Genomic DNA, 25,719 nt, shown 5'->3' with positions numbered 1-25,719 from the left:
CCAGGATTTGTTTGGACAACCTCCATAAACATTACAGCCAGAGGCTCCTGCAAGAATGCTGCACCTGGACAGAGTATAATATGATGCCTGGAATAGTTTGACCAAGGTTATCACCCAAAACTACTGGCATCCTAGACATGGGGGAGTAATGCTGTCACCACTGCAGTGACATGAGATGATACAAGCCTGACCTCCTTCACCGATGGGAGGAAGGAGTTAAGGCATGATCACCACCTCTGCACTGAAAGAATCTTTTAGCTAACCAAATACCCTAACAATGCATGCCACCATCCAATTTTTCATTATGCCCTTTTTATATCTCCAGCCCCTGCAAAGATTGAAAGGAAAGTACAATTGTGTAAGTAGACTTACCATAAAAAGAATGTTTGAATGGTCACTGCTGCAGTAGCCTAAGCTATATGGCTTATATCCTGCAAGGATATAACAATGGCCAGCTTTTAAATCTTCAGGACACCTTCTACATACCCAAGCCATTAGTCAACTCAAGCTGAACTGACTAAAAAGTTGACTAAAAAGACAGCTTTGGGTGCCAAACCATTCAGAGCATTCATACCAACAGACAGAGGGAGACTGAGCCCTGAAAGGACAATACTAGAAACAACAAAAAATAAAAGTCCATACCTTGGCAAAACCAACACACCAAAAAACAAGGGTGATTGAGGGAGCAGCTACTGTAGCAATGATCATTCAAAGATCTAGTATTATGGTAAGTTTACTTACACAACTGTACTATGCTCTTCATATTGATCACTGCTGCAGTAGCCTATGCTATATGGGTAGATTACCCTAGATTACAAATTTTGGGAGGTTGAAAACAAAGAGTTCAGGAGCCCCTAGAGAATGGATCTAGCAAGGACTGATCTAGACCTAGAGAGGGAATCGCACTTATTATAGTAATTTGTAAAAGTATGTACAGAGGACCAAGTTGTTTCTTCTAGAACACTTCTAGAATCTCACCCTTTCCAAAAAGCCATAGATGAAACCAAGGCCCAGGTAGAGTTGGCCTTGACCCTGACTGGAATAGTTTTGTTGTGGTGAGTATAACAAAAGGTAATAGTTTAGACAACCATTTGGAAATAGTCTTCTTTATCACATGTTGCCCCTTCTTCTTACCTTCACTAAAAATTAATAATTGATCCAAAAAATTTAAAGATTTAGTTCTGTCAAGGGCATACCCATATTGTCTCTGGATATCCAAGATATGGTTTCTCTCTCATTTGGGGGGGGTTAGGAAAGAAACAAGGAGATGAATAGTTTGGCTTAAAGTAAACAAAGATACTACTTTAGCCATAAAGGAAGGATTATTTCTCAAAGAAACCATGTCTGCGTGGAGAATGAGGTAGGGTTGACTCACCATAAGAGCTTGCAACTCAGATACCTTTCTTTCTGAGGTCAGAGCAATCAGAACATTAAGACCCTCAAGTCAGCCAGGTTAGCCGTTTCAGTTGGAGCAAGAGTTAAATTCTCTAAAATAAAATTAAGATAAAGGAGGAGCCACCATTTTTTCTTGGAGGCTTCTTATGCAATACCCCATTTCAAAAACATTTTAACATGAAAATGCATTGAAAGAATAGCATCTATGGGCAGATATACTGAAATGACCACTAAATGAACCTTGATGAAGATGTAAGAAAGACTATAGTACAGTAACTCACTGAAGTGTTGTAAAACTAGAGCCTCATACCCTGTATGTTTACTCAGTATCATACATACTTCTGAGAGGTGATCCTTGCCTGGCATACAAGGCATCACTGGACCCTGTTTTGGTGAACCTTTTGCACATCTGGAAAACAAACAGCATCAGAACTACTAGATTAAAATACCCAAATTTTGTTTGTAACATAAATAGGACATGTTGGAGAGACAGACATGTTTCTCAGAGAATTTCCATCATCTGGAACAGGCTCCTCATCCATGTGAAGCAGAATTCCTCACTATCCCTATTTAAGCACAACTTGGATCAATGGATGGATAAATGGAAATTCACCCCTGGTCTGCACCTATGTCTCTGATGGATGGTGGCAGTAATTAAACCACCCCTATATAAACCAAATTTGTGGGCCACATGCGGGTTGCATGGCTAGGCTTATTAGGGCCTTACTGGTTATTAGCCTAGTATACACCCATGAGCCAGAGAACAACTAGCCCTGAAATGGTGCTGGTTATGATGTTGACAAAAACTAGAAAACCTTTTTCATTTATTAATGTATGATGTTCTAGTAGCAGGCTTTCTTGCTTCCATTAGAACCTGCTGCATGTCTTAAGTAAACAGGTGCCTAAAGGGAATTAAGACCTATCATCCAGGCAGTCAGTTGAAGTTGATTGAAGCTGTGGTGTATCAAACACCCCTGATCGTGTGTGAGTAGATCCAATCTGTGAGGAAGCTTGTGTTAATTGCCCCTGACCATTTCCAAAAGAAGGCAGGACCACTGTTGCCTTGGCCAGAATGAAATCACCACAATGATCTTGGGGGATTCTTTCTGAATCTTTAGAAGTACCCTGAATATCAGTGGAAAGGATGGAAAAGCATACAGGAACATTACTGTCCAAGGAAAAGAAAAGACATCTGTCTTCCAGTCATGGAACAGAATGTTGCCAGCTGATGGTTCAGAGAGGAGCAAATAGGTCTACTTGAAGAACTCTCACAGCTGGATTAAATCTTGGAAGACACCCGATCTAGTTTCCATTCATGAGGGTCTGCTCTTGCCCTGTTGAGCTTGTCTGCTACACAGTTTTGTCATCTCAAGCTAACCTGCCTAGTTTGCAAAAGGGGTATGACCAGATACTCCCTTGCTTGTTGATGTACCAAATGACTGTGGCATTGTCTATGACAACTTGAAGAAGTCCCAGGGACCAAAGATGATTCAGACAGAGAGCTGACTGCCTTGAACATGGCAAGCATCCTTTTTATATTTATGTGCTTGCGTCTGTCCTTGGTGTCCCACACACCTTGTACTTGTATCCCTCCTGAAACTTCTCACCAAGCAAAGTCAATGACATCTGTGGTGACTGACTGCTTTGGAGCAGGGAGGGAGAAGAGGAGAAAGAGAAAAGGGAGACTTGAATTTAAGTATATTTGTGGTCTCCAACAAATGTTTTCCCTTCTGACAGATCCCAGCACTGGGATTTGAAAGGACAAAGGACATTGGGACTGAAGGGACTTCAGATACCATTGTATCTTTCTCATTTGGAGTCTTGTCAGTGGTACTGGTATCATGAAAATCATAGATGCCATAAGAACCAAAATCCTGAGGTATTCCCTCACAGTGACCAAAGTCTGAGTGGAAAACCTTAGAAACAGATCTAGATCTAGATATATTTCCTGTGGAAGAAAACTGATGAACCTGACGTTATAGCTGACACCCCAGGAACACAATCCTGTTCTTTTGGAATCCCTGCATGTGCAATAGACCTCTCACCCAACACTGAAACTCCTGACATTTTGAAAAATACTCTGCAAAGATAAGCAAGTCATCTAAATATGAAATAAATGTGGATACCCTGTAGCCTGCAACAAGCTATAACTGAAAGTAAACACTTTGTGAAGATTATTGGTGCAGTGGATATTCCAAAGGGTAAGGCAGAGATCTGATAATGTGATCAAGACACACAGAACCTTAAGAAACTCCTGAAATCTGGATGAATATGGATGTGACGATAAGCATATTTTAAATCTAGAGTTACTAGGAAATTTCAATGATGAAGAGGTAACAGGATATGAAGTGACAGCATTTTGAACATGGGTACTGTCACAAACAAGTTAAGGAAAGAAAGACCCAGAAATGGTTTTCAAGCATTTTCTTTCTTTAGCATTAAAAACATCATTGAAGAAAAAAAAACTTCTCACCTGCAAAGGAGGAATAGGTTTCATCACTCCCTGGAGTAGCATGTGATGAAGAACAGGTGGTCAAGTCTGGTGAATGAGGGATTACCCCCTGAAAAGGAGGAATTTCCTCCCACTACCATCTATAACTTTGATGAATGATCTTCAAATCTCATTTGTCTGGAAAAGAGGCTGACAAATCTTACAAATTCTCTGTATCAGCTTACCCCTCTCATCTGATCAACTCTGCAGAAGAGGGGCCAAAAACTAAATCTCTATCTAAAGAAGAATTTAAAATCCCAATTTTCACATCACCTGGGAAGTTCTACGAATGCAGTGAGGCAAACCTCCTCAACACAGTACCAGTGGCCAATGGCCTTCAAGAATTATCAACTTTATCATACACACACTGTAAACAATGTGAAGAAACTAAATTGTATAAAGCAGATTTTTACTTACAAGAAGAAACTGCAGACAAAACATTCCTCTTACTTTCACAGTTATTCAGAACAAACCTTAACATATGAACCTGACAATTTAAAATTCTGAAAATAAAAGTTGCAGTAGCAAACACTTTTTTCCATACTTAACAATAATGTTGCTATCCTTATCAGAAAGATTAAGATTGTAATTAACTAAATGTTTAGCAGCATTAAGATTAACTAAAGCTATAGTTGCTGGGTCAGGATTGGGAAGAGTATATAAACACAAAGACTGAGGAACTTTATACACGCTATCTATCTTTCTACGGACAGCTGGCTGACTATTAGGAAGATTGCAGGCAGTAACACATACATCCCTAAAGTTGACAAAACTGAAGGAATAGGTGAAGGTTCTGAAAATTCCTTTAGTAACAGCTCATAGTATTTTCTGATGGACTGAGAAACCTGTGTTCTCCCATTGAAAACACTGGGGTATTCTGGAAATAGTCTCTTAGCGAAAGAAGATAAAGAGACCCCCCCCCAGGAGAATCAGAATCTGAAGTCTCCTCTGAGTCTGAATCAGAAATATCAGGGGGGGGGCGTGGCTAGGATGCTGAACTGATAGCTGCACTTCATTTCAGCTCTCTTACCTCAATACAATTCCTGACAGGAATTTTACAAAATAATATTTAATTTGAAGAAATTTTTATTACTTATTTCTAATAACTCTGAGCATCTATAAGAAAAATTTTATTGTCAGAACTTGAATAATTCCTGTCAAATTAATTACTGGAAAATCAGCACCAATATCAGCTTTACAGCATGAGTCATCTAAGGAATACAGCACAAGACTCTTCTTTCAAAAAAGAACTGCAGTCTCTCATTACAAATATACAGGAACTTACAATAAAAATCGACAAGATGGACAATAAAATAGATACTTTTAAAGAAAAGTGCTCACAACAACTGGAACAGCTTCAAGAAATGTTTACACAGCAGAAAGGACAGATATCACTTATTGAACAGTCATTAAGTGACATTGACACTAGAGTTCAAGTAGAAGAACAACAAACTGAATTCTTACTTCAACAGAATACATATTTACTAGAAAAACTTGATGATATGGAAAACCGAACAAGAAGAAATAATATTAGAATATATGGTCTACCAGAAAAATCTGAAGGGGACAATATGATAAACTTTCTTACCACCTGGATACCAGATGTAACAAAAATACCTGAAGCTCTTTCATATGGTATAGAACGGGCGATAGATCACTAGCAGCTTCTGGAAATGCTTCTTCTCCGGTAAGAACAAGCCGAGATCTATAATTGTGAGACTTTTTCTACACAAGATAAAGATCTTATATTAAGAAATGCTTGGGCAAATTCTCCCATCAAATACAATGATTCATTAATAAGATTTGACAATGATTATTCTACAAAGGTGGTTTCAAAAGAAAAGAATTTCTACCAATAAAAAACCTTGAAGAAAAAGCAACTGAAAGTCCATCTTTTATTTCCAGCAAGACTGAAAGTTTTTCTACCAAATGGAATAAAAATCTTTGAAACAGTAGATTCAGCAATAAAATACCTTACCAACAACAACATCCTAACACATGAAGAATCTATGGACTGGACAATAAGTACAATCAAGAGAAATGCTGAAGTAAATAATTGGAAAACTGTTGAGCAAAAAGAAAAAACTAAAGGACAAATAATCTTATATATGTTATATTCTGTAAAAATCTAAATAATAATACTAACAACAAAAGAAAAGTTCTTACTGTCTTCAAGTTACACCAAAGCAGGTACTGTTTTCAATTATATTTTAAATGCCAAAATTAGCATAAATGTAAATACATTTATCTCAAATCACATCAATATACTAAGCATAATTTAAACATTACTCTATTTTTCATTATTATCCATCTATTATTTTCATATTCTTAATCAGAGTAATCAATGCATAATAATGTTCCCAAATAGTTTATTTATTTATTTATTTATTTATTTATTTTCTCTCTTTGTGTTTTGTTGTTTTTATTTTCTCTTCTTTTATTAAATCTTCATTAACTTACAATACTTTAATCAGTATATGGTTATATTGCTTAATAGGTATAGTAATGGCTGCTATATAACTTATTATTAGTTACATCCCTGATAGTATTACTTTTTATAAGTTAAAAGTGTCCCTGTTTGGATAAACGCTAATGCTGGGCAGAAATGTGTTGCTTTTGAAATGAAGTATTTCAGTTAGGATGTATTGAAGTCTACTTTAAATAATCTTAAAAGATGTTCTGCCTTTGACCCATATGCACATACTGATATAGTCCAGTGAAAAAATATGTTTTAAGTGATATTTTGAGGCTATAAGTCAGGTGTGCTGTGGCTCCAGACATCCGGAGTTGAAAGATGCTTGTGACTAGCTTAGATATCCTGTTGTCTTTTCTTTTGTAGAGAAATAAGGCATAGCATGTTTAAAATGCAAAGTTTGACAGTTGTGAACACTACTCCACAAACTAGAGTGCTTACGTGCCACTACATGAGTTTGTCACCAAATAAGAGGAGGGAAAAGAAAAAAGAAAAAACACATACCTTTTCCCCGCTTGGTTCTCGAGACAATTTAACAGCCACAAACATCACTAGAAACTTGAGTTACTTATTGCTTGTCGCATTTACTTGTGTACGCCATCCCTTGTCTCTTTCTAATTGACGTCTAGTCAGAAAATAAGCTAGGTTCACATTTAAAGATACAGAAACCTAAATTCCTTCTAAGGAAACATAAATAATATAAAAGGTTCATATAAATATACACAGATATTTATTTTTGAAGCACTTTCAGTTTATGGCTACTGATGTCTTCTAGCACCTTGATAGATAAAGACATATATCTGCTTGTCTTTCTATCAGTTTAGATTTCCAGACATTTTAGCTATCCCTTACTATGTTTTATACAGCAGAGTTTAAAAAGCAGAAATTAATCATCAGCAAATAAAATCACTGCTGTTTTACAAACTATCTAAAGAAACTAGTAAATGTCAAGCAACTGACAGGTTTGTTTGGGGAGGGTTGCCATTTCCCACGCTGGTGCTCCTGCAGAATACTACTGATGTCCTGCTGCCAAGGTATGCCCTCGGGTGGGCAGGTGGGATGCAACAAGAAGGTTGGATGTGCATTTGGCAAATCAAACATTTAGATGGCGGTATGGTATACTAGATGGAGAAAGTGGAAGCAATGATTGTATAGGCAACTATAATGAGTAACATAACAACAGTGGATTTGACCCGATGTGTCAATTATACAATGTTTATATCCCATGTGGCTTTGGGCTTTGTCAAAGCATCTGTGTTCTACACACATATTGTGTTGGATCTGATTTGAGTGGAAGGGGGAGAGGCTTAGCCCACACCCTAATTTGTTACTGGGTTGCCATGCATTATGGGCATGCATTGTGGCAGCTACTCAACGGGCTATCCATCCTTAGATGGCTCATGCTGTTCCCGTTTGCTCATCTGAATGGTGACTGCAGCTGTGCTCTTCTTGTTATGTTGCCTGGCTGTGGCTTCACCCTTCTTATAATATTGCCTGGCTTTTTACATTATCAAGAATGACACAATACTAGTGTATGCGGGTATATCATGTTACTGTTAGTGTGGACAAAGATGCTTGACAATGCAACTATGATTCTTGGACCTTACTGCAGACGGGTGTGTTGTCTGGCAGTTGAGAGCCTGGTTGTTCCTGATCAGCGGACCTGTATTTTTGTGTTTCAATGTGACTGCATGAAAGGATGCCAGTATTGGTCTGCAAGTTTGGTGGGCAGTAGATTCGTTGGGGATTGATTTGAGGAGACACTTGTATTATGGCTGGGGCACTTGACATTTGATAAATATATCCTCTCAATGATGCGTTCTGTCTGGTCATTGGCTGTAAAACAACTTTTCTGAGAAATATTGTTATGTGCCAGTTAATGATTTGGATTAAATGTTTCTATATACAGTCGTGAAGCAATTGCCAGCATAAAATGGTACTCTTGCAGTGCATGGATCATCGTGGCTGTCCTCCGATGTTGGAGGAAAAACAAGCTTCTTGGACACCTTTTTGACGTGGTAAAGGTGTTACCCCATGGTTTGAATACGTTTTGTCTCTTTGCTGCAAAATGGGTTGGGAATTTTGGCCTGTAATATTTTCGTACATGGTGGTTTGAATCTTGGCAGCTTCCATTGTTTTGATGTGTTCTCCAGTATACTTTTGTTCAGTCATAGGATTGAATTACTGGTGTTGAGTAGGTCAGGATTGTATCTCCAGCACTTGTTGTCAGCAGATAGACGCACTGGTTGGGTGTCAGTCTAAGCTGTGGGAGTTGATGTGTGATATACATAGATGTTTGCTTTGAGGGTGTGGTCAAGTGTGCTGCAGTTTTACCTCTGTACTGTGTCAGTTTTCATTGTGTAGGGTCCCTCTGAGGGTTGATGGAAATGTTGGCAACAAGACACTCAATCAGGTAACAACATTATGAGTGGTCTCTTGGATAAGGGAGCTGTCTAAATTGTGATCTTGTTGTCTCCAGCCATGGGAATTGTCATTGAAAAGCTGAAAAATGCAATCAGAGGAACATATTTAATGTCTACTAAAGAAATATTAATATACTTATACATTGTATCGCATTTCAGTTTATGTTAAACATGAAATATGATGTGGTTTCAGAACTATTCATGTTTTTATTCCAATATGACTTTGCAAATATTAATTTAAACACTGGTTTCGGACTTGAGTAGTCTAAAACAATTGCACAACAATGGTACTGTATTATACAGTAATGTCAGTAAATAGTTTTCAACAGATGTATGAAATATACAGTTATAGATTTTAACATGATGTTTATTAATACCCTAAATTATTTTGAAATGATACTACCTTAATCTAAATATTTGTACCTTTTGAAACCTGCTTAGAAGTAAGTATTATTGAATTACAATAAGATGAGTAAAGAATATATGTATATATTTTAGCTGATTAGATTATCTTAATATATTATTCAATTATCTTTATTTAAAACTAAGAGGATAAGAGAAACTGATCCAAATATTATTTGTGAGGGTAGAAAGTTTGTTTGGTTAGATTCACTAACCAAACGAAGAGGTATATTACCTCATAGCAATAGGGAATGGTCTTTAAGGTTAAGAATTACAAGTTTGGAAGTTCTTTGTTTTTTTTTTATTCTATCACTTTGGTGTCACTCAGAAACATGCAAAAATCATACAAGAAAAACTTTTTGAATACTGTATCCAAGATGGAACTAAGAATAAACAATATTTACATAAACTCACACATAAAACAAACTCAAAACTAGGAAATGAAATGTTTATCCATAAATGTTAATGGTCTAAATAATAGTAATAAAAGGAGAAGCCTATTCAAGTACATAAACTTACATAAACCACAAATAGTCTTTTTACAAGAGACACACTTATTAGATAGAGATATAAACAACTTAAATATTAATAATTACACAGTACTAATAAACTCTCAATACAAAACAAAAAAAAGAGGAGTAGCTATACTACTTCGCAACTCAACTATAACACCTAAAATAATTACTACTCATCAAGATACATCAGGTATGTTTTGTCTAGTTTCAATAGAGTTAAATAAGAGAATCTATACGTTAGTAAATCTATATTGGATCCCAGGACTAGGATTAAAAACAGTTAAACAGGATTTTGAAGAGATAATTCATTTAACTAAGGGTAGCCTGATATTGGCAGGAGACTTCAACTGTATAATGAATGAAAAAGATACAGATTCTAAATCCAAAAGAAGAAAACAACCCATCTCTAAAGCACTATCAAAATTTATAGGTACATTGTATTTAAAAGATATAAATGAATTTGCAGAACCAGACTCACTAATCTTCACATTTTATTCTCATAGATATAAAACTAACTCTAGAATTGATAGAATATATGTTGCCAATGACCTAATAACAAAAATTGACAAAGTCAAAATCATAAATTGTCCTTTATCTGATCATAATGCCATAGTCTTTGAGATAGAGCTTACACCATTTTATTCAAATCCCATTACTAGGATACCTTCCTATATGACAAAATTGAGAGATTTCAAAGAATTTTATGAAGAAACAATCAAAAACTTTCTAGAAATAAATTACGCAGAAGATATTTCAGAAATATATGTCTGGGATTCATTAAAAGCAGTTACATATGGGAAGATATTATCCTGGTACATAAATAAAAGGAAGTTATGGAATAAAGATATGCTAGACTTACAAAACAAAGCAGATAAATTGAAACTGGAAATACAAAAGGGTAATGCTACTCAAGTTCAAGAACTTACACAAATCAATAAGAAGTATACAGAACTGCTACACCATAAGATTATGATTAACTTAGAAAAGATAAAAATAAACTCATACTCTACTAATTCAGCACACCTGAGATACTTAACTAATAGAACAAAAAATAATTAAATCTAAGCAAATAAAAGAAATATTTATTCCCAATACTAACAAAAGAGTTACGAACTAAATGATATTTTAGAAGCATTCAGACTCCAATTTAACATTGATAATTCCATAAATACTCAAGATACACTTACTAAGGATATAAAAAATACTTAGAAAACAATATTCATATTAAATTAACACAAGAACAAATAGACATTATAAACAAACCAATCAATATGACAGAATTAAAATCACAAATTAAAAAGCTCAAGACAAATAAAGCACCTGGCCCAGACAATATGCTACCAGAAATGTATAAATTAATACCCAATCAAGCCATATCTTTATTATTAAAAGTATATGATATAGCCAATAAAGATTTGAATATACCACCCTCTTGGAAATATTCATTGATATCCCCAATTATCAAACCAGATAAAGATGAGAAACAGTGTTCCTCATATAGGCCAATATCATTACTCAATATAGACTACAAGATGTTTATGGCTATATACGCAGATAGGATCAAACGCTTTCTTCCTTTCTTAATTCACAAAGATCAAACAGGTTTTATTAAAGGAAGAAATACTTCAGATAATATTAAAAGAATACTAACATTAATAGATTATAGCAAACATAAAGTCCTAAATTTAAATGTAATCTCATTAGATATTAATAAAGCTTTTGATTCGTTAACTGGAACTTTCTTTCACTAGTTTTAAAAGAATATAACTTTCCTTCTAATTTTAATAATCTTATCCAAATACTATATGAAAAATCTACTGCATATGTTAAACTGGGATCATATAGATCAGGCCCTATAACAATAAAAAAGGGAGCTAAACAAGGTTGCCCTTTATCACCATTGTTATTTGCATTACTCATAGAACCCTTTGCAAATCAAATCAGATCAAACAATAACATAAAGGGCATTTGTATTAATAAAATGTTAAACCTTAAAATCCAACTCTTTGCTGATGACATACTATTAACTCTCTCAGATGCAAATGAGTCTTTGAATGCTCTATTTAACTCCATGAATAAATTTCAAAATATTTCAGGCTTAAAATTTAATGAAAACAAAACTAAAATTATGCCCTGTAATTGTAAAAAAAAAAATAATATAAACAAAAGATTTTCCAAATATATAGTAACAGAAAGTAAATTATTATATCTGGGAATAAATCTACTCAATGAATTAACAGATTCTCTAATATTTAACTATAATAAAATACTAGACAAAATAGAACAAACAATTGGTTACTGGAATAAATATATCTTTTCAACAGCAGACAGATTATATCTTATTAAAATAAACATATTTCCCAAAATATTATACTTAATACAAAATTTTTCATTGCCACCTCCCAAATATATTATTCAAAGATACAATAAACTAATTTTAAATTTTCTATGGTTTCCAAATAAACCCCGATAGCCTTAAATAAACATTTGCCAGATTGGGAAGATGGTGGAATTAATTTACCGGATATTGATTTATATATTACCTCATCTGTTATTAAAAACATAACACTATGGTTAAATAATTCATACACACCTATATGGAAACAAGCCCATGAGCAGATTTACATAGAAATCAATTATAATCACATATAAGACAACTTAACAGTAATACCATCACCCCTTATATGGATGTTAAAAGATTATTTTTTAGGGAAAAGAAATAATATTAATAAATTGCCATCAAACTATGTAAGCTCTACACTTTCAGTGTTCGGAACATATATAAACAAAATACCAAATATTAATTCTTGGATTTTTCTTATTTTCCCTATAGCTTTTACACCAAATATTCTAGATACATTCCAAATATCTAAAATAAATATACGTAAAGAAGAAACATTACTCTTTTGGCATCAACTTATAGAGAAAGGGAAAATTCTAACAAAGGAACAGATAATTTATAATTATAATATAAATAAAGACAATTGGCTGTTTTTACAAAATCTAAGGCATTTTCTTATAAATAAAATAGAACAAATGCAACCTTCAGTTAGACATGAAGCTCCAAAACTCATTGAATACCTTATCACAAAACAGCCTTATCAGGGTACAGGTTATTTGTCTAATATCTATAAAATTGTTAAAAAAAAACAAAAAACTATCATGAAAAATCATACTGGGATTATTATACTTTAATAAGCAAACATCCTCCAGTTGAAGAAGAAAAAAGTAATATTCTAAAATCTTCCAAATTTTCTACATTATCAAAATACTGGCAATTATTCACTTGGAGATATCTACATAGAAGTTTCTATACACCACATAGGTTAGCCAAAATGTATTCTATTGAAGATCAATGTTGGAGATGCCATACCAAGATAAAAGCAGATTGGCAGCATGTTTTTTATGAATGTATATGTCTCAATATGTACTGGAAATCCATTAATTATTTTTTCAGACTGTTTATAATGATAATTTTCAATTAACAAAGTCTTTAATTTTATTCAACTCTCCTATTCCAAACTGTGTACCAAAAAGACACTAAAATTCTATGGTCACTATTGGCTATTTCACGTAAAATCATAACTATACACTGGAAAAATGAGGCTTCGCCTACATTCAAGGAATTTGAGACTTTAACAACAACAGTTGCTCACATGGAAATATTAACAGTGAAGAACAGAACTAAAAGATCTACTTCTTACTATTACTCTTGGATGAAAGTACTGGAAATACTTGAAAATATCGAAGAAGATATATCATCTTATGTTTCTAACTTTACATAATATAGAATTTCAATGTTATTTGCATAGACACCAATGTAAATAGTTATATAATGGTTTGAAGTTAGTAATGTTTTAGAATTGTAAATATGTTATTTATCTTTATTTCATGTAATGTTTAAGACATCTTATTTGAAATAATAAAAAAATATTTAGAGAGAAATATCAGGGGGAAAAAAAATTTCTGTCCCTTCATATTCCTATCAAGATTCACAATTTTGAATCTTTCAAGGGAAAGATGTATTCCTATTGCTTTTACCAGAAACTATTTTATAAGAAGGATCACTAGTCTGAATTAAACCCTGAACCAGACCCAGTAAATTGCTCCTATCCAAGGAAATTTGAGGAGGAGCAGATGCATTTAGTTTTCTGTTTCTTTTTGACAGGAAAATGGGGCCAATGTGTTAATAATGGCAGCAGTCCCATGAATGGGCACAACAGTATGACAAAACAGGGAAGCCTTTATTGTTCCCTCTCCCAGGACCAACAAGAGTGGCTCTCTCTTGCCCACTAAGGGGACCCCAACAGCCTCAGAAGAAAAGGCTAATCCCTGTTCTACAGTGGCTCTACATACATACATACAAATATTTCAAGCATGGACATTAATGCCCTTCTACCTTGCCAATATACCATAACACTTGTTCCCATAATAAGTGTCCAGGCTGTTCTTAAAAATATCTAAACTAGCACTTGCTTTAATGTAATTTGGTAGTCTGTTCCACGTATCAGCTACTCTGTCAGAGAACCAATTAGTGCACTTCTCACTCCTATAGAATCTTCTGCATAGGTTGTCGGATGATCCTCTAGTACTTTTTGATAACCCCAAACATTCCCAGAGGAAATTGTCTCTAATGTCCTATATACCTGAATAACATCTCCTCTTAGATACCTGTAAGAGACACTGTACAAGTTCAGATATTATAGTCTTTTATAACAACTTAAAATTTTACATCCATGGATGCCCTTGGTATATTTCCACTGTACTTTTTCCAATTTACTCATGCTTGTTTTCTTATAGGGTTTCCATACTGTTATTCTATACTCAAGTTTGGGTTTAATGTAACTAACAAGCAATGACTTCATAATTTTTGATTTTCTAGACTTTATAAATCTTTTCATACAACCTATAGTTCTGTACTATCATTAACCAATTGAATGATATGATTAAAAAAACTCATAGCTGGATCTACCCATATACCCAGGTCCTTAAATGAGTCTACAGTTTCAATCACTGTGTGCTGTATTAAATATTCTAGGTAATATACCAGAGAGATCTGGGAAAAAAGATAAATAGTCTGAGGTGTATCTAATGGCCAGATAAGAGTTACCCACCTGTGGTAGAAGCAAATTGCTAGCCTGCTGTGGTGGCAGAGGTGGTTTGCTTGACTTTTTCTTTTTTTGTAGCTGGATGAAGGACAGACCATGAGACTAACAGTTTATTCCATGGTCAAGCCAAAAATGGTGCCTCTTTCCCAGGGAAGCAAGCAGGAAAAGCTAATAAAAATTTACAGTCTTTAAAAGTCTTTTTTTTCACATTAAAATGCACTTTAAAACACTTTGCCAGTCCTAAAATGTAAAATAAACTAATTCCTCCACAGAAAAATGTTTTTAAATGCTTTAAACAATTTTTTAAACTGGTAGGAAATGAATGCACTCCTGTTTAAAAGTACAATACAGTTTCATGACAGTTGGTTAAAACAAACTCCTAGCTTTAAAATAACTTTTATGAACAGAAAGTGTTATCAAACAAACATTTTTTTTAAATGAAGGTTTTTTTTTCTTCCTACAGGAAAGTTATCTGCCCAGCAAAGGAACAACATGAAAGCCTTGGAAGAGCCTACTCTTCAGTGACAAGAAAGCTCTGAAGGGCTTGGTGTCAAACCTTTATTCTTATTCAGCTCATCTTAAGCTGACTAATGGTTCTGACACATGGAAAGTGCCCTGAATCTTTGAAAGTCATGCAGCTGTTATATCCTTGCAGGACTTAACCCATATAGCTTAGGCTACTGCAGCAGTGATCAATATAAAGAACATCAGGGAGATGCACAGAAGTACCCAAGAATGCCCAAGAAAGCAAGGGTAAGTATAAATGATATGGTGAAAAAAGTCTCTGTTTACCTACTGACAGTTGTAGCCATTAAAAATTCTTGTATACCTTTTATACAGCAGTACCACATCTGACAATATGGCATAGCTTAAAAGGATTAGTGCATGCCTCCTCCTGTACTGGTGGACAAGTGGCTCATCATGTTAAGTTTAGGTGCACTGAAATTGTTAGAATGTCTGTGGGTTTAACACCTCTTCCCCCAAAAAGTGGTCTACTGTCATGGCACACTATATTTATCATCCCAGTAAAATCAATGTAAAAATCAATGTACCACCTCTAGGTTCATATATGTCATATCCATAAGGAGAAGTTTGCTGGGCATTTCACAATATACAGTAGAAGTATTTTGTCCCTTGTCTATCACCTTTGCTAGACATATTTGTTTCGTGATCAGCATGTTTATTATACGTTTATATGTGTGTGCTTTATATATATATATATATATATATATATATATATATATATATATATATGTATATATATATGGGTCTACCTGATAACACCGACACACCAAAACACTGACAACGAAATAACCGACATGAAAAAAACGACAAAAAAAGAAAGTTCAAAAACACGAAACTTCACATGCCTGACAAACCAAAATCCCGACAATCAACAAAACAAATACCTTTCCTAAAAAACACACACACAACACAAGCACACCAAAAACTTTACAAACCTACACTAAACCTTACATACACAACTATCTATGTACTAACCTTAACCCAAACCCTAACCCTAAGGTCCATCACTATCGCACACTTACCTTACCCACACCCTAACCCAGTGGCGGCTGGTGACTTCAAATCAAAGGGGGGCTGCAGGAGATAGCTGAATGGGTGGGGTCAATGGGAAGGGTGTGGCCAACTAGAAAGGGGAGGGGCTATGCTCAAAACCACAAAAACTAACTATAATTAAATATGCTGCCCTGGGTGCCAAACCCTCATTATGAGAGTCCAATCAAGACAAAATGAAGTGTAGAAGAAAAGTATAAAAGAATAAAAATATTTCAATGCATTGGCTGCATGACAGCTTACTTAATATCTAGATGGAAACAAAAAGATTGTGAGGCATGAAAAAATAAATTACTTTTTAAATACATGAATGGAATGCCAGTCAAAATCACGTATAAGAAAAACAAGCAGCACTCAACTCAAACCGCTTCTCTTTGCACTGCAGTTCTAATTATAATTTATATTCAGCTTTATTAAAGTACCAAGTAACATGCTGAAAGTAGCAATCTCTGTGATGCCCTCACTTGTAAAAAATGTTTCTTATCCAAAAAAGACTTGCTGCCTGACAACTATCTACTTGTTTCATCGGGAAAACATGATCAAAGTAAAAAATGAAAAGCAAACAAGAAACAAGTTCAAGATACATTGCTTAAAGGATTACTGTACAGGTTATGGACCACACATGAATGGCATTCTGTTTAGTTTACGGGTGAAGCTGTCAGAGATCACTGGAAGTCTCCAACAAGTATAATGAGCTTCTTAAAATAATGTAATCCTGTCCTTTATTACAAATACTGTCATATGCATTTCAATACCCAACGCTTATACATTATCTAGTTAAGTATTCTCTGCATGGCAACAACAGAAAGGCTTTCAATGTTGGCAATTCTTTAACAGTATGCTTATTAAAGCTTACTTGCATGTTATGATCTCAGACAAACTTACCTGATGGTCATTAAAGCATTGCTACTTAAAACACAGAGCAACAGGCACTTTCTGAGTAATAAGCATAAATCAACAGTACAAAAATATGACAGAAACCAGACCATTCTGCAAAATCAAGAACAGATGAAAAGCCGCTGTAGTACTTGTGTCTACCTTGGATGGGGGGGATACCCTGCACATTTACATTGCATAACTGCTCCTTGCCTTGCTTGGACACATCCAGAGTCACTACATGGGGGAGTGGGGTGCAACAAGTATGTCACAATTTGAAATGTCTCTGGCTGACTGTGATGGCCCTGGCACATTTGTCATACCTCTCAACCTCAGAGCAAGAAATCTGGACAAAGTCATACATAGAAGTGGGACAAATGCCCAGAAATAAGGACAATTTTTAAATATTGCTCTTATAAACGTAAAAAGATAATAGAATAGTTGGTCTTGCATTAGTATGAATTTTCTGAAGGATGTGAAATCTGAAACTCAAATGTCTCATTATTTTCTAACTTCAGTCTTTAATGATTTACCACTAATTTGCCAAAAAAAAAAAGCACAATTTTATGAAAAATGGACCAAAAATGTGATGCAAAAATATAAAATAGCCACACAATACAGCTGGGAACCTGTCAAAGAAGGGACACTTTTTTAATATTAGTACTGCTAACTTGAGCAGCTGACAAAATAAAAGAATCTACATGCATTTCTGAAATAAAAGTAATCTATAACTGATTATTACAATTATTTCTTAATTGTAAACCCTCCATGTTTTCTTCCAAAATTGCTATTTTGCAGAGGGATTATTAGGGGAAGAGCAATATTTTGAGCCAAATTCGGGGACAGTTGAGAGGTTTGGCTGTGTCTAATTCTATAAAGCAATGTATTTGCATGTACCTCTCAACCTGTTAATGCAATAAATCTGGACAAGGCCAAATATATTGGGGGAACATATAAACAGTACTAAAAATTGCTCTTGTAAAAACTAAGACAGTTGATAGAATAACAGGTCTTATTTTCGCATGCATTTTTCTGAAGGTTATGAAGTCTGAAACTCAGTGTGTCATTATATAGTGACTTTATTCCTAAATGATTTTCCAGAAAACCAGATTTTATGAGGAACAAACCAAAAATAAGAAGCAAAAATCTATTCATTCTGTGAAAATCTGGACAGTTGGGAGGTATAGTTCAGCTGGGGCTGTCTGAGTTTGCCGCCCTTCCCCCTCACAAAATCATGGTCGAATGGAGCCCTCCCCCCTGCAGCCATTCCAATGATCCATTACTTGGCTATTTCACTCCATTTACCATAAACACTAATGTGCATACTGCTTTACTTCTATGATGATTTGGATTTCATTTGAAAGTTTTATTTTACATTTTACAGCACAAACACTAAGACATCTGCTAAACAAAGCAACGCAGTCTCACAATGAAAACAGGCTTAGCATTAAAACTTCTCTGCCCTTGAAACTCACATTCAATGAAACAGCATTGAAACCCACATTCAAAGAAAATACATTTTGCCAGTGGCAGATAAAGATTAACTTTGGGCTGTTTTCAAATCATAGGCCCCTTGCACATGAAACATACATGTGCTCTTTGATACACCTTCTTGATTGTACTAAATTATATTCCTTGTACAATACAGTACAGTTGTTAGACGGCATTTTAAATTTATTGTTTTGAACATTTTTCCAGTAAACAATGAAACAAAATGCATGCACCAATGACAAAACTACCCAATTCAGAACATTTCCATCATAAAAGTCTACTCAACCTTCTACAGTCCACCAGTATCAGTAAATATGCACAATCTCTGAAGTAGTAAAAGTCATCTAAATAATTCCACATTAAAGAAATCTGTAACAATGAAGAGGTTGCTACTAGCAAACAACTTTATATGTCATTGTTTATTCATCTACAAATAAAGTGCCTGTTGCCCTTGAGGAATAAATTGCCTATGTTGCATGCATTAAAAAAAATGATAAGCTAGTAATATCGCAATAGGAACTGTATGGCAAACTGATAACAGGTTCATAGTTACTACTCTAGGTATCTTTGCCAAAAAGGACTGCAGCATCCACCCACTTTACAACACAGTACAGTAGCAGTAATGCATCTATCTACTGTGGGAGTAGAACCCACAGCCTTCTGCATCAAAAGCAAGTATAATACCTGTTGTGCTATTAACAATGCAAGCAGACTCAGAATAAGCAGCACTAAAGTTTTGTTCCCCTGCAGCTCTCAGCTCTTTGTAAAATCTACTCGACACAGAGTTGTATCTCTGAACTTTGCAGCACAAGAAATCTGGAAAAAGCCGACATTTATTGGGGGGGGACAAAAGCCCAAAAACCAGGGACGCATTTTAAACATTGCTTGTATAATGTTGGAAAGTTGCTAGAATAAAATGCTGTGTTACCACCATACATTTCACTGCCATGTCTTTAACCCAGGGGACCCTGTGCAAAACAGTCAGAGAAACATACCACTATGCCAAATCAGCTGTTTTGTGAAAGACAGGAAGACGAACTTAAATGGCTGCCATTTAGTGAATTCAGTTCTCACCATAGCTGTCAACCTCTTGGCCCAAAACACCTGAACAAAGCCAATAATGGGGGAATACAGCCCTCAAATATATTCAGTGAATTCAGTTCTCACTATAGCTCTCAAACTCTTAGCAAAAAAACATGTGGACAAAGCCAGTAATGGCGGGAATACAGCCCCCAAACATTCAATGAATTCAGTTCTCACCATAGATAACTCTCAACCTTAGCACAAAATACCTGGACAAAGCCAATAATGGGGGAATACAGTCCCAAAAATAGGGACAAATTTCAAATATCCATGTTATAAACTTAGACAACTGCTAGAATAAACAGTTGTGTGTTACCATGTACTTTCTGAAGAATATGAAGTCTGAAATTCAAATGCCTGTTATTTTTAAACATTTAACCAAGAAACTAGTCTGACTTGGAACAAAAGACCATTTTCAGCAGAGCAGGGAGAAATGCCAGACATATCTTTGTAAGATGGGAGGACATGCAGACACCACACAGAAGGCACCCCAGCCAAGAATCAAACCAGAGAACCTGTAGCTGTTAGGCAGCAATGCTACCAGTGCACCACTGCACTACAGACTTAGCAAGGAAAAATGTAGATACAGAAACCACAGATTTTTTATGAGGAACAGAACAAATATGAGGCAAAAATCTGCATTTTGTTTTAGAAATGGTGGTGGATAGGGAATTCAGGTCCTTGCCACCTGCATCCAAGGTACAGGATTCAAGCCTGAGTATCTCTACCCACCACCATTTTTTCTCTCTAGCCACCAGTATATAGTAACTGGGGCATTTCACACACATACACACACACACACACACACACACACACACACACACACACACACACACACACACACACACACACACACCTTGTTCAGCAGTATAAAAGCTCAAACTCCAGCCAGCGATATAAAGCCTTCACCTACCAGCCCAAACTCCAGCGACCGAATGAACACCTACCCGGTTTCATGAAGTAATCCAAATCCAGTGAACGAAGCAAGCCCACAATCCGAACACCTACCTGAAGCCTTTGTCCAGCAGTAATCCACGAAACCCGTGCACTGAAAGTCCTGCGAGAGCAGCTCAGTCCTCCTCATTGGTTCTGACTGCAGCTGCTCTGTTCTGTGCGATCGTCACCACACAGATTCCTGGTATCTCACAGCAATGATTGCTGGGTACCTCTTTGTCCATATCTGGACTGCTGATAAAGGCAGTCTGAGTTGTCCGCGCATGCACAGAGGATCGGGACTCGTGATTTATTTTTTTCTTCTGTTTTTGTTTTACAGATTTTTCTTTTTTTTCTAGGTGGGAGGGCTGTAGTTTGGCAGTCCGATAGCACGAGCCACCCCTGCCCTAACCCTAACTCACTTAATCCACCCCTAACCCTTAACTCTGTCACTATCACACGCTTACCTTACCCGCACCCTAACCCTAACTCACTTAATCCGCCCCTAACCCTCAAGTCCGTCACTATCGCACACTTACCTTACCCGCACCCTAACCCTAACTCACTTAACCTACCCCTAAACCTAAAGTCCGTCACTATTGCACACTTACCTGACCCGCACCTTACCCTAACGTCCGTCACTATCACACACTTACCTTACCCACACCCTGACCCTAACGTCCGTCCCTATCGCACACTTACCTTAACATGTCAGTGTTCTCAGCGTCAGGATTCTCAACTGTCGGTCTTCTCTGTTGTCGATCTTCCGGTGTCTTTGTTCTCATCGTCGGCGTTGTGCACTTTCAGCATTTTCAGGTAGACCTATATATATATAAATATATATATATATATATATATATATATATATATATATATGTTTGTATATATGTATATATACAGTTCCTGACTGTCAAAAATCAAACAGCATCACTGGGTACAAGCACAAATGCTTTGTCCTGATAAGTAGCTCCTGCAGTTAGTATTCTGTTATGTCAGACTGTATATGAGGAATGCGTTTTGCTTAGCTCCCACCATATGTTATAATTAGACAAACAGTTTGAGGATATACCTGTGTTAAATCTTGTTATTAAATGTGTCATACTTTACTGTATCAGTATAATCGTAGTTAAGAATGCAGTATTCATATTTTTTTATTTCCCTTCCTTGACCTTCTTTGTCACTATCTTTTCTCCTTCATACATTTATTTTGTTTATTTTACATTTCTATTTCTGTTACTATGCAGACGCACAGCACCCTACACCTAACCCACTGATAAGACCTGTTTTCCACCCACATGTGAGAACAGTAATCCATTCACCATCACCAGAGGCACCCAGCACATTTGGTACTCAGCCTGCCAGAGTTGACACCATACCTCTTGCCCTACCTGCATCACCTGTATCATACAGCCCTGCACCAGAAAGTGGTACCTGCTGGTAGCACTGCAAGTGGAAGTGACACTTTTGTCTCCCATCAGGAGCTGGGAGAGCTTGAGCTCTTTGATCAGATATCAATCCCTAATAGGGAAGGCGGTCTCTAACCTGCAGTCCAGATGTCTTCTTCGTCTTCTTGGCTTCTTCCCATCCTGTTACCTTTCCCTCTTTCTCTCTAGATATTTGCTCCCAGTACCTTGGTTCTTTTGCCAGTTTTCCCCAGTAACTTCCAGCCCCCTCTCACTATTCTCTGTACTTCTAATTACAGTCATCCTGATTGGCAAAATCTTCTTTCTCCATTCTCATGTTGGCTTAGTTCTTAGAATACTTCCTGCTACTTTATGAACATAATATTCTGTGTTCCTGTTGTTATTCTCTTTAAAGATCTGCATCCAGACACCCACTCTCTCCTTATTTCTTGAATCCCCCATCCCCTGCTTCATCATTATCCCTTTCCATTTTGAATTATAACTTTCTGTTTGTTATGTATATGAGCCTTAACTGTGTAGCTCTAAAATATCCTTTCAAATCAGGTACTCCTAATTTACCTTGTTCTATTGGGACGGATCAGCTTATCCCAACTGACCCTTGCCCTTTTCCCCTCCCAGATAAAAATCCTTCAATTCTTTATTAAGCACTGTCCACAACTTCTTCTCTGTTTGATAAAAATATGCCTGACCTGTATACAAAACTAAAGGGACTAAAGATATTTTCACTGCTTATCCATATCAATAAACAAGAGCTTAGAGCTTCTTAGTTTTTGTATTATCTTTTGTTTAGTCTCTCCCCACATATCCTTATATGCCACAACAGAATCCTTTTAAATCCATGTTCCTAAATACTTCTGTGAAGAATGGTAGAGATGGGTGAAGGCTGCCAACCTAGTCAAATAGAATTTGGCACATAATTCTATCATTTGTAAATACTGTGAAATGTTGAACTTAACACAATATGGCAACATTGCCATCTGCTGTAAAGAAAGTTAAGTTAAGTATTTCTTGTTGGCCCTTTGAAATTAAAATTATTTCATCACTGCCTTTGATGTTTACAAGTCGGCTCCAGTCCAGCTAGATGAAGGCTTCCTGCCTTTTGTTTTAAGGCTAAAGTTAATGACCAGAATTCACATGGGGAATGTCCTTTATTGCTCTAAGTGTAAAAGAATGCAAATGCAGTTTTCTGTCAGTCTGGGAACACCAGGAAAGTATGAAATGATGTAATGTTTTATCAGAACTGCAGTTTCAATTTAAACAGAGAGAACCAGAAGGCATTAAGCATTTTTGTCTTGACATCCAACTCATCAGCACTCTGTCTGTTGTCTTAAGTAAGTTCATAGGTTCTTAAGTTCATAGGTTGGTACTAGGCTATCAGCCCTAGGGCCTATAACAAGCCTAGCCATAAGAATTCCCTGACTATTTCTTCCCACACTATTTACTTCCCTGGACCCCTGTCTAGCACGGCGACTGACGTGATCCCCGGGGTGAATTTCCTTTCTCCCATCCAATCGTCAAGGTTCCTTTTGAAGAGGGTCACAGAGGCACTCTGCTTGACATGTATGGACAATTTATTCCAGAATCTGGAGGGTCTCTGGGTCAGGAACCTATCCCTCCAGCATGTTTTGTTTATTGTGATGACAAGGTTTAGATCCCTGGAGTGTGTTGCTCTGAGGGATTGGGATTTCTTAAGTGTAGCATGTCCAACAGCTCTGGGTTTGACATGGCCTTGTATGTTAAGCAGAGATCACCTCTGGGTAGACGATATGCGACAGAGTATAGCTGGTGTTTTTTAAGGCGGTCAGCGTAGGGCATTTGCTTTAGGCCTGTGATTCTTTTAGTGAGGTATTTCTGTGGCCTTTCCAGTTGTTGCAGATGTCTTGAGAGGTACATAGCAAATGTGGCGTTGTATTATATAATGGGTGTAATGAGAGATGAGTACAGTGGGACAATGACCTCCTTTTTTCTGGATGAAAAGCCCTTAGTGATGAGGTGTGCCACATAGAAGTATTTCCTGACTGTTGTGGCGATGTGGTTATCGAAGGTGAGACCACTGTCCACCTGTGTCCCTAAGTCTCTTATCACACTTTTGGTGTTTAGTGTACTGCCACCTATATGGTAATTCATGGGTACATGTTTTTTCCCAAAGGGGATAACTATACATTTCTTGGCATTGAGCTTGAGCCCATGGCTCTGGCACCAAGCATCTGTTTCTGTAAAGCCCTTTTGTAGAGTATCCACATCATTTGGGGATTCAATAATGGCTCCCAGTTTGCAGTCATCTGTGAACTTTGTTAGCCAGAGTCCCTTAGTGTTGGCCTGTACTTCAGAGAAGTAGATGCCAAACCAGAGCGGTCCCAGGACTGAACCCTGAGGTACTCCACTTGTCACTTGTCTGGAGCTGGATTTGGAGTCGGCTACTTTTACAGCGTGGGTTCTATCAGTAAGCCAGTTAGCAACCCATTGGGTGATGTAGGGATTAATGCCCAGGTTAGTAAGTTTATCTATGATTCCAGAGTGGGGGATGGTGTCAAAGGCCTTGGCAAGGTCTAGATAGCCTGTGTGGACCACCTTACCCTTGTCCATGGCTCTGAAGACTGATTCAAAGAAGTCAATCAGGTTCAGGAGACAAGATCAGCCCTTCACAAACCCAAAGTTATCTTAGACTTGTGTTTTCTTGTAGATAGCTAGAAGCTAGAAATATTAGACTGTGTTTTTCTGTGATGTCAGAACTGTACTACTGATTTATTTTACGTATTTATGTGTGATCTCTGAACTCTTGACTAGCACTGACTGTGTAGTAGAAAGTATTGTCTTGTGGTTTTAATTATTTATTATTAAATATTTTAAAACCTTTCAACTGTGGCTGGTTTATGTAGAGATAAGTTAAGCTCTAGAGTACATTGCATGTATATAAGGATCCTGTACTTAGTCACTCTAATAAGCCTTGAGACTGTTTAGTCACATCTACCAATTGGATAATAATATTGCAAAGTAATAATTGGACACCCTTTTAAGGGCCTTTGAGTAGCTGATAAATATTAGCTGGTTGGTGGCAGAAATTACTACCGTATAGTCTGGGTAAAAGGGGCACAGCCAGAGAAACTGTACCAGCCTTCCCCTGGAGTGTCTGTGTGGTTGTATAAACTTATCTCAGTGTGTGTGTGTGTGTGTGTGTGTGTGTGTGTGTGTGTGTGTGTGTGTGTGTGTGTGTGTGTGTGTATCATCTACTTGGGCAGGGACACGAAGCACTGGTTGGACAGAGAGGATGCTGGAGATTTTAGCTTGCCCAGCTAGACTGACACCTGGACCCTATAGCTGTGCCAGTGGGGAGTCTTATTGGGGACCTGGGGAGCAAGGGAGCAACCAGTCCCGGACTGACTGTGATCTCTGTGTGCTCTTAAGGGAAATTGCACTTTATTGTGTGTATTTGTTATCCTTCCCTCTCATATGAGAAGCCCTCTCTGTTGTTAGTGGAGTGGATTGAGGGTCCTTGATTGCTGGGCCAGAGCATGGGTGTCACAACTTCA

This window comes from Protopterus annectens, chromosome 6.part0 (genome assembly GCF_019279795.1).
Source record: "Protopterus annectens isolate FY-2018-M chromosome 6.part0, PAN1.0, whole genome shotgun sequence".
NCBI lineage: Eukaryota > Metazoa > Chordata > Ceratodontiformes > Protopteridae > Protopterus > Protopterus annectens.
This window is presented reverse-complemented; position numbering follows the sequence as displayed.